This window comes from Marmota marmota, unplaced genomic scaffold (genome assembly GCF_001458135.2).
Source record: "Marmota marmota marmota unplaced genomic scaffold, marMar, whole genome shotgun sequence".
Classification (NCBI taxonomy): Eukaryota; Metazoa; Chordata; class Mammalia; order Rodentia; family Sciuridae; genus Marmota; species Marmota marmota.
The window spans coordinates 45,284,779-45,296,369 of NW_025999977.1; the positions used below are offsets into that span (position 1 = coordinate 45,284,779).

Here is an 11,591-nt window from a genome sequence, read left to right on the forward strand (position 1 = left end):
CTTTCAATTCTAACATTCTAGGATTCTTGAAACCACTGGTCTTCATTACAATGAAGAAACAAACTACTCAGATAAATTCTGAATTTAGCAAATGAATATTTCTCTTCTTAAATCATTATATTATTAGTAACTCCCCCAATGCCTGCCATGTTCAGGCATTGTTTTCAGAGTATCATTTGTGTTAACTTATTTATTCTTATAAGACCATCTTATTCCATTTTCACATAGAAAGCATAGAAAGGTTTTATAACTTACACACCTAGGTGACAGAACCAATCTGAAATGCAGGCAATCTGGCTCCAGAGGCTGCACTCTTGATCTTACTGATTCTCCAGGGCACACAGGTGGCACCAGCCTTCACTTCTGCCCCAGAACCACCAGCTTCAATTCCATTGCTATATACTTCATTGAAAGATTAAACTCTTGTTTCAACAGGAAGTGATAATTCAAAAAGCTGTTGTGAGAGAACACAGTCCCCAGAAGAGCAAAGAGATGTTTGCTGATGACTTTATTTGGGACCAGAGCCTTAGTTTTATTTGACATTACAGAACATGGATTGGGAAATCACCCGACTTTTGGAAAGAATGCAGTTCTGCTCCCCAAACCTTATCTAATATCAGGTGGAAAGGTGAACACTGTCATTGCAACATCTCCTGTTTTCCTCCTGCCTAGAAGATTCCATTTGACTCATTTTCTGGGAAGCCTTCCCCCACCTCTGAACTGGAAGTCACCACAGCCCTGGCTTCCCCCATTCCTTACCCCGGCTCCCCATATATCAGTTGCAAGAAGCATACTGAGGTGCTTAAACAGGCTTTTAAAATGGGATCAAGAAGAACAAGTAAACAAGGGAACTTCCATCATAGGAAATATGTACTTTGAGTTCAACCAAAGTATGCAGAGCACCCAGTAAGATAAAGATAATTCTAGAGCTAACAAAGATGGTGATCAACCTTCAGAGCTGCTGGTAATCTCCCCATTATTCCGGTCAGATGGTTCTCTCTCATTCTGGTTATTTTTTCTTTCCTCTTCTTACCTTCCCTCTTCCCCCCTCAACTGCTCTTTCCACTTGTCCTTTATTTCCCATGTACCCAAAGAACTTCTTTCATCTTTATTTCCCCTAATCATCTAGGAAAATAGCCTCACAAAAGTGCATATAAAACTCTTGAATACCTATATAGATATAGCATGCATTCACATTCTGTTTTTTTAATCCGTGCATTCATTCATTGTTCATCAAAGGATTATTTGGTGGCTTTGGGGTCTTAAGCCTTAGCTGCGCAGATCCTACCTTCTCAGACATGATGCATATACCTTAGGGAAGATGGGATTGGTGCTTCCCAGTGACAATGGATTTGGCTGAAGAGGGCTGAGATAACAAGAATGGAAATATATGCTTAGAAGAAACCATGCCTAGATATTACAGCCTTAAGAAAACTAGTGGTTTGGGAAAACTAGAAAGAATCAAAAACCTTCCTGTTTGGTGCTTTTATTAGCCTTTCTGAAACTCTTGTCTTTGAGCTCTGGTAAAACCTCAATCACAGGCAGGGACCAAATAGTATCCAGCTGTCACCACCTCTTCTATATTCACTGAAGAATTCCTGAAAAGCTTGGGAAAGTTTCCCAATGTCAACCCATCTACCAAGGGCTCATAAAATAGGAAGAAAGTATTATTATAAAACATTTTTTGATTAGCACAAAGAAGTCCCAAACATCGTGTCAAAATCAAGACATGGTTTTAGATCAAATTTGCTATTCCATTCTGTTTATCATATATTCATTGACCAAGTTCAGGTACCCATCACGGTAACAGGTACATTCCTGGCCCTTTTGGCACCACCAGTAACGCATGTCAGGGAGGCTAGACAGGCAGCATTGTGAAGTAGGAATAGCCTTAGATTTGGAATCTTGAGACGAGTTATGGCTTCAAGTGTCACCATTTGTTAGCTTTGAGACCTGGTAAAACTCACTCTAGAACTATTGTAAGGATTCACTCTGAATATTATGTAAATTAATAAATAGTTTTTTAGAGAAAATTGAAAGCAGAGTAGAATTCCTTATCAACTGTAATATAATCCCAAAGGTAAGACAATGTTTCCCAAACAAATAGCCACTTATTTAGTGGACCATGAAATAAATTTAATGGGTGTTAAACAAATTTTTAATGAAATGATACAAATTAGGAAATAGTGCCAAATGTGGTGATGCATACCTGTAATTTCAGTGAGTGGAGAGGCTGAGGCAGGAAGATCACAAGTTTGAGGCCATTCTGGGCAACCTGGTGAGATGCTAACTCAGAATAACATAAAAAGGGCTGGGGATATAGCTCATTGGTAAACTGCCTGCCTCGCATGCTCAAAGTCCTGGGTTCAATCTTTAAAAAAAAAATTAGAAAAGACATAAAATAAAAAGTGGAGTATATTATAAGCATTAAGGGTAAGTTATTTCAGGTAATTCTGTCTCTATTATATACACTCATGGATACTGTGTTGTGATGGGAAAAGGATTTTTTCATTATGACTAAAAAGTTTTACAACTACTGAGGAGATTCATAAAACTGTTTAAAATTCAGCCTTGATACATCTTTTATGATTCATTAGTTGGATTATTAACTCACTTATTCTAGTACCCTTAGTTTCTATGGTGCTCTGCCCCATGGGATGGTGCCCCTAGATATCTTCTTTCAAGTATCTAGCTTTGGAAGATGAATGACCAGGAAAAAAAAAAAAAAAACTAGAGAACATTGAGAATATATGCCTCACCAGTTATCATTACTCTTCAGTAACAAGAAGTCACAGGATGGGAGATGGAGCTGGGATATCAGTTTTCTATTTCCAGAAGGCCCATTCAGAGCAATTCTCTGGGAGCTGACTCATGGCGAAACAAAGCAAGAGGAATCTAGAGCAGACTACAGAGGCTCTGCCAAGAGGGGGAAAGCACAGTCTGTCTGAAAGTGTCCTTGAGCCACAGAGACAGCAATTTCACAGGACCTTGGAAGGGAAGTGGCATATAAACAGGGTAGACATCTTGCCAATCTGGTGTCCATGGGGTCTCGTTTCCCTGATTTACTCCAACAACCAACACTCACAAGCACAGCCTGGCTCTCCCTCCCTTAGATCATCTCTCTGCCCTGACTGTGCCGGTCTCTCTATACGCAACTACACACCAGGAAAGAGCAAGAGAAAGGAAGCAGAACAAGGCCAAAATTCTATCTTCAAGATTTGCCATATTTATGTTCCTGATGTATTGGGCTTGGAGTGCACTTTGTCACCAGGGCATCCCTACAGAAACGTGATATCTGTTCTGATGAGTTATCGGTGACACATCCTACGTGCATGACTTGGTGTGGCTCTACTGTTAAGGCACTGTTAGGCCAGGTGACTCCCTAGGACAAAGCTGAAGTCTCTGGCTCTAGAGCAAAAGTCACAGGGCAGGTGTAGAAAGGCTAGCCTAGAAAGAGCCCTCTGAACAAGGAGAAACCTGCAGATTTCAGACCAGCAGCTCCTCTGCACCCTACCCCCGTCTCACACACAGGCAAAGTAATAATCCTCACCTCACTCTGAAGATGACCTGATTCTAAGGCTGGAGCATGGAGAAATTTGAAGTTGTTTCCTGCATTCATTCTATAGTACAAATTCCCTGTCAAGACAATTTGTTCTGGGCCCGTGATTCAGCACACTGATTTTCAGGCTCACTCCAGAGATTTATTGGTGATAGCAGAGCATTTAGCTGCGCTGTTTATTAAAGCAAAGTGATGTTCTAATATCTGATGCTCTAATATCTGATATTCTAATATCATGGGCAAAAGAGCCAAAAATAGGGCCAGCCTGACAAATGTGACATCACTCAGGACTTGACCAGAATTGTCAGGTGGGGGTTGTTCCTGGCACTGGATGAGAGGGAGAGACCTTCCCATTGTCACACATACCTTGCACTGTTGATGTTTCTAGTCTTCCCCATGGTTCTGGGAGTCTTCTGTCCTGAACACAGACAGAGGCAGTGGTAGGAAGGCATTAAGCTCCAGAGATAGCAGATTCCAGGTAGTGTAGTGAGGGTTTCAGAGGTTTCCCACTGGTACAATGGAGAGCCCTTGTGGATGAGAGCACCAATACAGCCCCTGGTAAGTTATTTATTGCCAAAGTATTTTAAAACCTGCTGCAGGTCAGTTACTGTGCCAGGAAGCTTAGAGATACAGGGATGAGTAAGTATGCACCTGATCCTGTACTCATAAAAGAAAATCTCTCAATTAAGGAATTGTTAGGGTCCATGGATGGATTTCAGGGGTTTCACAACCTCTTGAAGTTCTGTGCAAAGTTCTCTGGGCATATGTAGATTTTTATAGTAAGGGGACTCCTGATCATATCAGACTATCAAAGGGCTATGTGGTCAAAAAATTTCAGTGAGTTAGTGCCCCTGAGTTCAATCCCTGGTACAAAAAAAAAAAAAAGAGAGAGAGAGAGAGAAGATTGTATCAGCTATATCATATCCAACAGAAGGTCATGATATTGCTTTTTGAGTTTTCTTCTTACAGGTAGAGGCTCAACTTGACTAATTATATATTTGATAGTATATAATCTTATTTTTGAAAATGTAAATCTAAGCAAATATAAAATGTATTCATGAAAATTATTGGGCTGTTTCTCCTCTCTTTTGTGGTTGAGGAGGTGGGATTTTCTCTTAACCTCAGAATAATGCTTTTGCTAAGGAACTGAAACAAATAGTTGACCTGTAGGAATTGACCTCTAAATTATTAAACAATTTTAAAATAATTAATATAAATGCAAAATTTTTAATCATAAGACTTACTGTAACCTAATTCCACAACTTGTAGCTTTCCCAAGCCCCAAAAAAGGTAAATTTCATATTTAAGTTGGAATTTCTTCTTTCTCTTTGTATGATAACATCTTGCCTAAACAACAAAAGCCACATCAAGAAAGGGGCTTGTTTTGATCTAATTATTTGGATTAATAAGTGCCTAACAGATAATTTATATTAGCAAAATTAAAACTTCACTAAAACAGTTGATCTAAGAAAAAGTAAAAAAAAAAAAAATGTGAGCTTTAGAAAATGTAAGCTGTTCTATATTCATTCTTCCTAATATTCTAAGTCAATAATCGTCACTACATAAGTAGGTCATTACTCTTGGAGTAATAAAGGACAGAGAAAGTTAACTGTTAACCCTACCACATGTCTTCAGTTATGCAATGTTGATTGGGGAAAGTTGTGTAAGATTCATATAAAATAAACTGATCAGCTGCTAAGGTGGTAGAAAATAATATCAGCTTTATGATCAGTGAAAATATAACATGGCAATTTAAAATTTTCCATTTAGTTTATGATGCTGTATTTCAAATGTACATTTAAATGATAATGGGAAAAATGATTAAAGTTGGCCCAGTGACATTTTTCAGATAGCTGAGAAAAAAGAAATATATTTTACCCTTCATAGCTTTAGGTTTCATTGTTATTAAATGATATGTTCTTTTGCTAAAGAAGCGAGCTGGTGGGGGGCGAGGGTGTCCATGTACCAGTTGAGTTCATATTTCCAATTCTAAACTATTTCATCTTTTTAAATATCAATGAATTTTTAAAGCAAAAATGCATCTTATTACTAAATAATAAAAAATAATTAAAAAGCATACTCAATGCTTTTTCACAGAGCAGAACAATGTTTTATAAAGCATAGCACTAGAAGGAATTTCACATGACCCAAAGGAGAAACATCCTCTGTTAAACTGACCAGAGAGTAGAAATTGCTGAAGTTTATATATTGCACTAAGAAATTATTTTTTGCCCTTCAATAGTCTCTAAATATTGTACTGTATTAGATTCTCTTGTATCATGTTATGGTAAGAACACTTAGCAATCTACCCTCTGAACAAATTTTTAAGTATATAATACATGATTATTGACTATAGGTACAATGCTGTACAGCAGTTATCTAGCAGCAATTCACTTTGCTTGACCAAAGTTTTATACCTATTGATACCTCTCCTTCTCCCTTCCTCCTCCCCTCTGGAAACCACCATTCCATTCTGAGTCCATGAATTTGACTATTGTAGATGCCTCCTAATAAATGGAATTATGCAGTTTTTGTCTTTCTGTGACTGGCTTATTTTACTAAGCATAACCCCTCAAAGTTTATCCATGTTGTTGCAAATTGCATAATTTCCTTCTTTTTTTTAAGGTGGAATGGTATTCCCTTGTTTGAATATATCATATTTCCTTTTTTATCCTTTGGGAATATATTATTATTATTATTATTATTATTTGGGTGCTGGAGATTTGAACCCAGGGCCTTGTGCATACAAGGCAAACACTCTACCAACTGGAGCTATATCCCCATCCCAGAAATATTCTATAATTATTAAGTACATGTGTACAATATATGTTAATCAAATCAGGGTAATAGCATTTCCATTTCTTCAATCATCAATCATTTATGGGTTGGTAATTTTGTATTCTTCTTTTCTAGTCAACTTGAAATATATTATGGCTTGTTTTGTACAATCGTTACCCGACTTGCTAAAGAAGAGCCCAAAGTGAGACTTCCACTCCGTGTTTTGACGTTCCTTGTTGAATTACTGTCTCTCCTGTCTTCCCTTCTACCCTTGCCAGTTTCTAGCAAGCACTATTGCATTCTGTTCTTCTATAAGGCTGACTTATGGGTTCCCACAGAGGAGTGAGAACATGGTGTTTTGTCTTTCTGTGTCTGGCTTGTTTCACCTAACATAGTAACTGCCAGTTCCATCCATGTTGTTGTAAATGGCAAGACCTAATTTGTTTTATGGCTGAACAGTATTGCACTAAGTAAATATACCACAGTTTCTTTATCCATCATCCACTTAAGAATAGATATAGATACATAGATGTTTGTGTGTATACATATATGTATACATATATTTTTTTCTCTAATCACTATCTGTCAGTGAACATTTAGATTTTCTTATCTTGGCTATTGTAAGCAAAATTGAGATGAAAATAGGAGTACAGTTATCTCTTTGAGATCCTAATTATAATTCTTTTGGATAAATACCCAGAATTGGGATTGCTAGGTTGTATCATAACTTATTAAGTGTTTTAAAATTTATGGATGAAATAGAAAGAGAACAAGTGAACTGAAAGTGATTCTTCAATTATTAATTTTTGTTAATCTTTTAAAATGTGCACCAGATGAAAACAATGCTCTACTCTTAAGATACAGATGTCTTTTTCAAATACAACTGTCCACCCAGGAAGTGTTCCTAACATTACTATGATTTAATTCAAAGGATGGTTTATCCATAGGACAATGGAAACTGCCTTGGAGGACAAAAAGCTTATGTTTCACTTCTTACAGGCACCAGGGACTTGGGAAAGAACAAGTTATAAATGACCTATGAGAACTAATAAGTTATGAATCTCCATTAATCAAGATGTGATTAAATATTTGTCACCAAAGGTAATAAAGATAGCTCCTTCCCACACTCAAGATACAAAAGATGGGAAAAATCTGTTCAATAGATTCATTTATTCACTTATTGAACATGTCACTTTTGAAATATGTGTGGGGCATTGTGTCAGGCACAAATGTTTTATTGTGCCTGGAACTAAGATGACAAAAATGAAAATATGTAGCCTCCACTCAAAATGTTCAGAGTAATGGAAAGACGGATTGCCAAATGAACAATCACAATAAAATCAGATATTTCTGTAACAGAAATATAAACAAAGCACATGAGTAACATGAGAAATATAAAATAAAATTTGCTGGGGACATCAGGGAAGTCTACAAAGAAGGATTTAAGTTTGTTGGTCAATGGAAAGGGGGCATTCCAGGCATAAATATAGGCCTCATCAAGGACTCAGAATCATGAGACAGCTTGAAATATCCAGGGAACCACAAACTGATTTGTGTGACTTCCGCTGGAAGGCAGGGGGGCTACTGCAGTAATGCAGAAGAGACATGTTCAGAACAGAGGCAGCAAAGAAGGGCTAGAAGAACAGATGGAGGAGATGCTTAGCAGACTTTATAGGTTTCATGATCGACAGGGTGGATGAGTAGGTAAGGAGAAGACATGATGAGTGCTGGGTTCCTGGCTGGGCATGGGAGGACAGCACCACTGACCACAGTACGAGAGGTATACAGGGAGAGATTTATTTAGCTTCACCTTCTGTTTGATATGCCTTCAGGACATCCAATTAAATATGTTCAGTTGGCCATAATATCTGTTAGATGAGGAGCCCAGAGAAGAAAATTGGGCTGAAGATATAAATGTGGAGCCATAAGCAAGCATAGAAGCAGAAGTTGAAATCACACGAGAGATGAGATAAGGAGTTGCTGGGACAGAGCTGGGTAGAAGAGTGACCTGGAAAGAACAAGGAAAGCAATTGTTGAAAAGTAGGCTACACACAACCTGTATGCAAGCTGGGAGAAGGACTAGCAGAACATAATGGCCTGAAAGCCACCAGGAGAACAGGGCTTCAAGACACAGGCAATGGATGGTCTGCTCTCATTTAACAGGATAATTACTTTTGTCCACTAGGTTTGATTCCTTAGGGAAACTAAGTCTTAAAGGAATGAGGGTTCATATCTATCTGAAAGTCTTTATAACCCTGGTTAAATAAACAACTGTTATTTTAGGTTATGGCAATACAATGAATACCCTAAACATATATGACTAGAAAGATCTACACAGCTTCTTGTCCAAGCTTTGTTTAAGTGTAAACGTTTATAAAATTAAAGCTATGTAGGTTTGATATTGCCGAGATAACCAATAAACGCTGTCCTTTATACATGATACTGATATAAAATGGCCACATTGTCACTTTTTTAAAAAGCTGACTTACATCTCTTTACTTAACCACACAAATGTTTTATGCAAATAAAATGCATCTATACATCAGATAATAAGTCTATTTCTAATCATTAGCACTGGCTTCCTAAACTTAAAAAATTAAAACTATTCTTTGATTTTTTTCATACTGCTATCCTATGCAAACCTGTGATGATAGTTATCCTACCATAAGGATTCCCAACTTTATTTTAAAAGTTAAAACTAAGTTAGTAGAAGGACATCTGTGTAGTTGTGATGCCAATTATTAATGATTTTTTATATATTAGATGTATTTGTGTTCTCCAAGCTTTTCAAATGTAAAGCTTAAAAGAGCACTTAACCAATCTGGTGACCTCCAAAACAAAGTTGTGTGTAATGATAGATAGTTGTATGTAATGACAGAAAAATAACAAACTTAGTTGGGGAAATTTTTTAAAACATGAGGGGTGGGGGATGTACATTGGTGTGAAGATCTGCAGTTACTGCTTGTTAGTTTTTGAGGAACCTGTACACTATTTTCCATTGTAACTATATGAATTTACACCTACAGTGTGGAAAAGTTCTTTTTTCTCTACATCCTTTCCAGCATTTATAATGTTTTGTCTTTTTGATTATAGCCATTCTAACTGGGGTGAGGTGCTACCTTATTACGGTTTTGATTTGCAGTCTCCTGATGATGGGTGATGTTGAATAGTTTTTCATACACTCATTAGACATCTGTCAATTTAAAAAAGAGAGCTGTGGTTAGTTCAAACAGAAATGATTGATAAGCTGCCACTGGATTTGTTAAATAGACTTTAGCAACATTAATAAGGCATTTTTGTGTTGTTGAGAGGTAGAGAGGGCCTACACTAGATTGCATTGAACTGAGCAGTGAATGGGAGTGAGGAAATGTAGGCAAGGTGTGAAATACATGTTGGAGAAGTTTGTGGGGAAATTAAGGAGAAATAAAGGGTGGTAGTTAGTGATTCAGTGTCGAATTTATTTTTAAGATGGTAGAGATTTAGCAGATTTTGTATGCAAACAGCAAAGCACGCTTTATAAGCACTGTTCAGTCCTTCTTATATGTGGCTTCCTAGTTAATCCTCAGAATAACTGCAAGAGATAAATATTTAACATGGGTGGAATACTTACTATGTGTCAGGCATTGTTCTAAGAATTTTACATTCATACTTCACTTAACTTCCATATCTCTTACCAGGCAAGTGCTGATATCACTCCCATTTTGCAGGTGAGAAAACTGAGTGGCCAAGAAGCAAAATATGTCTCCAGGGCAGAGAGCTAGGAAACAGCAAAGCCTAAATTGATCCAGAATTCTTGTCTCAAAGTCTGTACAGTAATAAGATAGTTCTGTTTGACCCAGTGAAGATGAGAAAACTGATTCTAAGAGGTTAAACAAATTTGCTTATTGTTCTGCCAATCACTGAGCCCTAGAGCAGGATGAATACCCAAGCCTGATTCCAAGGTTTCAGAGAACCATGCTGCCAGTTTCACAGTCTGAAGACAGAAGAGAGAAGGCCTGACAAGTGGAACAAGAACCTGCAGGTGCAGGAGGGGGTAACAACACAGGTGGAGCAATTAGTCTGTTGTCTGAAACATGTCACCAGAGTCAGCAATGTACAAATCACAGGATTGGAAAGAAACCCTGAGAGGCCTCCCTGCTGTCTCTAAGCAGCCCATAAGGAAAGTCAAACAGGAACAAATGTATCTACCAGCCCAGGGAAGAAGTTTGGCAACCAGAGGGTGGTGGGAACAGGGATGGAAATAAACTACCATTTTCTTTTTCTTTTTTTTAACTGTCATTCAGCACTTTGAGCTACTGAGATTTCTCAATCCAAACAATGGCTTCCTGTCTCCTCACAGACATGGCTCTCTGCAGGGTCTCAAAGCACTAGGAAAATATTTACTCCAGCACCCTCCCCTGAAAGATAGGGGAGATCTAGGTTTGGTGTCTCCTGTGGGGTTGCATTTAGCAGGTAGCATCTTGTCTTGACTTTACTCTAAGGAAAACAGATGAGTTAGGACCAAGTGGGGTTTCTCTACCCTCTTGTACTGTCAGATTCACCTGCTTGGTTTTTCACTCATACTGAGGATGAAACAAGCCTCTGAATTGTGAACCAGAAGCAAAGAAAAATCAGGAGTGCAGCATTTTCTGCTGTTGCTTGCTGTTCTGCCTTCTGATGTTTCAGGAGGCCAAAGAGAGTGCCATAGATATGTCTCCCGGGTGGACAGCACCATGCCGAGTACTCAATAGGGCTCATGGCAGAACGACTGACAAGATGAATGACAGTCATAAGGAAAGAGAACATAAAGCACATTAATACAGGATGATCTTGCATTTTGTAACTGACCTCACAAAGAAGCTTTGCCTTTAGAAACTATGGCTGAATAAACAAGTGCTAGTGGATCCAGAGAAATGAGAATACGAGAAGATAGTTGTCCCCTTCCTCTTCCTCCCTTCAGGGGATTCGCTCTCTCCAACACCAAGGGAGGCTATCATGGGATGACTCAGAGTAATTATAATTGTATTTTTCTGATAAGATAGAATAAGCCTCTTTTAGTAAGTTTAAGAATTATTCCCCTTTTTTGTGGACTATTTAGATACTTTGCCTGTGTTTCTGTTGGTATGGAAAGATCAACGTTTTGTGATTATCACTACTGTGTGCCCAAGGAGCTGTCCCAAGATTCATAAATATTTTAATGGTAAACTGCAAGTCAACAATTTCTGTCACTTGCAAATTATCATTAGTTTTTCAATGTTGGGTGTCTTCATGAAGC

The 11,591-nt window shown here is 37.9% G+C and overlaps 1 protein-coding gene across 1 annotated transcript in view; it reads right to left on the reverse strand.

The window, feature by feature from the left end:
- Nucleotides 1–2,095, reverse strand: part of Tdrd15 (tudor domain containing 15) — a 57,012-nt gene extending 54,917 nt beyond the window's left edge. Inside the window, exon 1 of the mRNA XM_048804956.1 lies at nucleotides 260–2,095. The gene's annotated coding sequence lies outside the window, so the exon portion shown is untranslated. The remainder of the gene's footprint in view (nucleotides 1–259) is intronic.
- Nucleotides 2,096–11,591: the final 9,496 nt, after the last annotated feature.